The sequence below is a fragment of the Anomaloglossus baeobatrachus genome, chromosome 10, assembly GCF_048569485.1.
Source record: "Anomaloglossus baeobatrachus isolate aAnoBae1 chromosome 10, aAnoBae1.hap1, whole genome shotgun sequence".
Taxonomy (NCBI): Eukaryota; Metazoa; Chordata; class Amphibia; order Anura; family Aromobatidae; genus Anomaloglossus; species Anomaloglossus baeobatrachus.
Window position 1 is genome coordinate 186,457,519 of NC_134362.1, and position 6,000 is coordinate 186,463,518.

A 6,000-nucleotide genomic window follows, 5' to 3' on the forward strand; every position below is an offset into this window, starting at 1 on the left:
TCCCCCAGCTTCCCCCAGCATCAGCCTCTCTCCCCCAGCTTCCCCCAGCATCAGCCTCTCTCCCCCAACTTCCCCCAGCATCAGCCTCTCTCCCCCAGCTTCCCCCAGCATCAGCCTCTCTCCCCCAGCTTCCCCCAGCATCAGCCTCTCTGCCCCCAGCATCAGCCTCTCTGCCCCCAGCATCAGCCTCTCTGCCCCCAGCCTCCCCCAGCATCAGCCTCACTCCTCCCAGCCTCCCCCAGCATCAGCCCCCCCAGCATCAGCCTCCACCCTCCCAGCCTCCCCCAGCATCAGCCTCCCCCAGCATCAGCCTCTCTCCTCCCAGCCTCCCCCAGCATCAGCCTCCCCCTCCCAGCCTCCCCCAGCATCAGCCTCTCTCCTCCCAGCCTCCCCAAGCATCAGCCTCCCCCATCATCAGCCTCCCTCCCCCAGCAAAAGCCTCCCCCCTCCTAGCCTCCCTCAGCATCAGCCTCTCTCCTCCGAGCCTCCTGCAGCATCAGCCTCTCCCAGCATCAGCCTCCCTCAACATCAGCCTCTTTCCTCCCAGCCTCCCCCAGCATCAGCCTCTCTCCTCCCAGCCTCCCCCAGCATCAGCCTCCCTCAGCATCAGCCTCCCTCCTCCCAGCCTCCCCCAGCATCAGCCTCTCTCCTCCCAGCCTCCCCCCTCCCAGCCTCCCTCAGCATCAGCCCCCTCCTCAGTGTCCCATGCATGCTGCCCCCTCCTCACAGTGTCCCATGCATGCTGCTCCCTCCTCACAATGTCCCATGCATGCTGCTCCCTCCTCACAATGTCCCAATCATGCTGTCCCCCCTCCCAATGTCCCATGCATGCTGCCCCCTCCTCACAATGTCCCATGCGTGCTGCCCCCTCCTCACAATGTCCCATGCATGCTGCCCCCTCCTCACAATGTCCCATGCGTGCTGCCCCCTCCTCACAATGTCCCATGCATGCTTCCTCCTCCTCACAATGTCCCATGCATGCTTCCCCATCCTCACAATGTCCCATGCATGCTGCCCCCTCCTCACAATGTCCCATGCATGCTGCTCCCTCCTCAGTTTCCCATGCATGCTGTTCCCTCCTCACAATGTCCCATGCATGCTGACCCTCTCCATGAGCTCCTAATGCTGCCTTCCTCTTTTTCATAATGACACCTCCATGCTGCCCCATTCATCATACTAACACCATCACACTAACGCTTATGCTGAGACACCCCTCCCACACACACACACACACACACACACACACACACACACACACACACACTACCCCACTCTTGATATTGACTCCCCTACATTGCTCCACTCCATACTGAGCCCACACATGCTGCCCCTTCTCCATAATGAGCTCCCAATGCTGCCCCCCTCTCATTCTGAGTCCTTACACTCCCCCGCCATCGATTTTGTCATTGCACTATCCCTCAACCCTTGTCCTCTGTCTCTAGGATTGGCCCCTCTCTCCCATTCCCCCAGCAGCAGCCGCTCTCCCCCGCCTTCACCAGCAGCCTCTCCCCCAGCATCAGCCTCTCTCCCCCCAGACCCCCCAGCATCAACCTCTCTCCCCCCAGCGTCCCCCAGCTTCAGCCTCTCTCCCCCCAGCCTCCCCCAGCATTAGCCTCTCTCCCCCAGCTTCCCCCAGCATCAGCCTCTCTCCCCCAGCTTCCCCCAGCATCAGCCTCTCTCCCCCAGCTTCCCCCAGCATCAGCCTCTCTCCCCCAACTTCCCCCAGCATCAGCCTCTCTCCCCCAGCTTCCCCTAGCATCAGCCTCTCTCCCCCAGCTTCCCCCAGCATCAGCCTCTCTCCCCCAGCTTCCCCCAGCATCAGCCTCTCTGCCCCCAGCATCAGCCTCTCTTTTCCCAGCCTCCCCCAGCATCAGCCTCACTCCTCCCAGCCTCCCCCAGCATCAGCCCCCCCAGCATCAGCCTCCACCCTCCCAGCCTCCCCCAGCATCAGCCTCCCCCAGCATCAGCCTCCCCCAGCATCAGCCTCTTTCCTCCCAGCCTCCCCCAGCATCAGCCTCCCCCTCCCAGCCTCCCCCAGCATCAGCCTCTCTCCTCCCAGCCTCCCCAAGCATCAGCCTCCCCCATCATCAGCCTCCCTCCCCCAGCAAAAGCCTCCCCCCTCCTAGCCTCCCCCAGCATCAGCCTCTCTCTTCCCAGCCTCCCACAGCATCAGCCTCCCTCAGCATCAGCCTCTCTCCTCCGAGCCTCCTGCAGCATCAGCCTCTCCCAGCATCAGCCTCCCTCAACATCAGCCTCTTTCCTCCCAGCCTCCCCCAGCATCAGCCTCTCTCCTCCCAGCCTCCCCCAGCATCAGCCTCTCTCCTCCGAGCCTCCTGCAGCATCAGCCTCTCCCAGCATCAGCCTCCCTCAACATCAGCCTCTTTCCTCCCAGCCTCCCCCAGCATCAGTCTCTCTCCTCCCAGCCTCCCCCAGCATCAGCCTCTCTCCTCCCAGCCTCCCCCAGCATCAGCCTCTCTCCTCCCAGCCTCCCCCAGCATCAGCCTCCCCCATCATCAGCCTCCCTCCCTCAGCAAAAGCCTCCCCCCTCCTAGCCTCCCCCAGCATCAGCCTCTCTCTTCCCAGCCTCCCACAGCATCAGCCTCCCTCAGCATCAGCCTCTCTCCTCCTAGCCTCCCCCAGCATCAGCCTCTCTCCTCCCAGTCTCCCCCAGCATCAGCCTCCCGAAGCATCAGCCTCTCCCAGCATCAGCCTCCCTCAGCATCAGCCTCTTTCCTCCTAGCCTCCCCCAGCATCAGCCTCTCTCCTCCCAGCCTCCCCCCTCCCAGACTCCCTCAGCATCAGCCTCCCTCCTCCCAGCCTCTCCCAGCATCAGCCTCCCTCCTCCCAGCCTCCCCCAGCATCAGCCTCCCCCAGAACCAGCCTCCCCCAGCATCAGCCTCTCTCCTCCCAGCCTCCCCCAGCATCAGCCTCCCTCAGCATCAGCCTCCCTCCTCCCAGCCTCCCCCAGCATCAGCCTCCCCCCATCCCAGCCTCCCCCAGCATCAGCCTCCCTCAGCATCAGCCTCCCTCAGCATCAGCCTCCCCCAGCATCAGCCTCCCCCCATCCCAGCCTTCCGCAACATCAGCCCCTCCCCCCTCCAAGCCTCCCCCAGCATCAGACTCTCTCCTCCCAGCCTCCCCCAGTATCCGCTTCTCTTCCCCCAAGTCTCCCCCAGTATCAGCCTCTCTCCTCCCACCCCATACGCAGATCTCCAGTCTGCATTTGAGACACCCCCACGCTCCTTATGAATCTTCAGCTCTGCGAGCACTTACCTGCTCCAGGGCCCGCCGTCATCTTCCTGGCTCACGTGAGTATCCTCTTCTGACACCGGCTTCCATCGCGGCGTCCTCTGCGGCGTCCTGTTGTGAGCTCTGCATGTGAAATCCACACAGCATTGGAAGCAGGACAGAGGAAGGAGCTGATTGGCCCGCCTGTGACCCCGGAAGTGCAGGTGCCGGCAGTTCCGGGGTCAATCAGCTCTTGGTGCCCGGCCGCCGCAGTTTGTCTGCATTCGCGTCTTAATTGACGCGGATACAAATAAATAAAGGTGCGCCTCTCCCCCCTCCGAAAATACAGCAGATTTAATGAATGTGTAAAAAAAAAAAAAATTTTTTTTTTTTTTTTTTTACTGCTAGAAGGTGCCGCCCCCTCCATCCTGCCGCCCTAGGCACGGGACCATGGTTGCCTAATGGTAAATACGGCCCTGTGTGCCCAGTTCGGCATTTTGAATTTTTCAATTATAGCCCTTCTCCTCTAAGTAATGTCAAGATGTGGGAAGAACACAATAGGCAAGTATGAGATACAGTATATGGTATACTATTAATCAAAGAAGGGAGAGTGAGGTTTTGGAGGTAACTCTGGTGGAAATGAAGTAGTAAGAATTCAAGATACACATTACATGGATGAATGGACTGTCAAATATGTGAAGGGTTAATAAACGAGTAGTAATATCCAATTCTCTGCCAAGAGATCTCATATTAATTATTTCATGTCCTGCAAGAAAGGTAATTAAAAGAGCCTACGAGTTCCAGGATGGAGAAGTAATTGATTTTGACAAGTCTTCATAATCTATAAAACGAAACATTAAAGTCATCATTTTGCAGGTTGCTAAAATCCTGACGACGTGTCACTATTACTGGAGAGCAGTGCCTAGCGAGTCTGGCATGAAAGGCTTTTCACATGGAGAAATGTCACCTTTCACATTAAACATTCTTGCTGATGCAGAATGGATCCATTTTTCGGCTACACAGCTCCAAAGCCACTGCATGGAGTGAAATGAGAAAGTTTTGGTTTCTTTCAGCCATCACTAGAGGGAGCTGTTGTGCTTAATGCATACTGATAATAGTCAGCTCCTAAGCTCCACCTAGTGGTGAATAGAGGATATGTCTGTGCAGAAGAATTGGTGCTCTGTATCAGAAAATATATATATTTTCCTTTGAAGAACATTATTATTTATCCCCTTTCTTCAATAATAAGGGAACTAGAGAGGAAAACGAATAATTACCCAGAACGTAGAGGCCGCGACCCTGCTTCCCTTGTGGCTTATACTGCTTGACTCTTATCAGACCTCATTCATCAGAACTGTCTCTATTACCTATGAGTTCAGCTTCCATTTTTACCAAACCAGTATAAAAAATGAATGAGGCCCATCGTCTCCTTCCTGCCAGTCAAGTGTCCCCCTGCGGAGGGCAGTAGCATCTACCATGCCGTCTTGTGATGGTTGAAGTCTATTTACACACAGACTTACATCAAGAAGAAAAAAAAAACAGCAACCAAGGGGAATACCACATTAAAAAAAGTATATATTTTTTTAAAAAAGGAAAAATGTATTAATCTATTTAAAATATTGGACTAAAAACTAAAACAGTACAGACACTTATGGTACCAGCTGACGCGTTTCGGACTCACAAAATATAGTTCATATTCTCCGGAATGAGTCCGGAATGCGTCAGAAGCACCATGAGTGTCTGTACTGTTTTTGTTTTCAATATAGTATTTTAAATGAATTAATTAATTAATATAAATGGATAATAAATTAATCAATATTAATAAATAATAAATTAATATTAAATTAACAGATTAATAAATTATTTTTTTCTGTGCGGTATTTACCATGGTTGCTGTTTTTTCCTTTTCTTCTTAGTGTTACCTTGCAGATACACTGATGTGGTCGATATCTGTGCACTGCCTCTCTACAGGATACTAGGCATTATGGTAGGCTTAAGATATCTCTCTCTCCATATATATATATATACTGTATAGATATATCTATATACAGTTAGGTCCAGAAATATTTGGACAGTGACACAAGTTTTGTTATTTTAGCTGTTTACAAAAACATGTTCAGAAATACAAGTATATATATAATATGGGCTGAAAGTGCACACTCCCAGCTGCAATATGAGAGTTTTCACATCCAAATCGGAGAAAGGGTTTAGGAATCATAGCTCTGTAATGCATAGCCTCCTCTTTTTCAAGGGACCAAAAGTTATTGGACAAGGGACTCTAAGGGCTGCAATTAACTCTGAAGGCGTCTCCTTCGTTAACCTGTAATCAATGAAGTAGTTAAAAGGTCTGGGGTTGATTACAGGTGTGTGGTTTTGCATTTGGAAGCTGTTGCTGTGACCAGACAACATGCGGTCTAAGGAACTCTCAATTGAGGTGAAGCAGAACATCCTGAGGCTGAAAAAAAAAAGAAAAAAATCCATCAGAGAGATAGCAGACATGCTTGGAGTAGCAAAATCAACAGTCGGGTACATTCTGCGAAAAAAGGAATTGACTGGTGAGCTTGGGAACTCAAAAAGGCCTGGGCGTCCACGGATGACAACAGTGGTGGATGATCGCCGCATACTTTCTTTGGTGAAGAAGAACCCGTTCACAACATCAACTGAAGTCCAGAACACTCTCAGTGAAGTAGGTGTATCTGTCTCTAAGTCAACAGTAAAGAGAAGACTCCATGAAAGTAAATACAAAGGGTTCACATCTAGATGCAAACCATT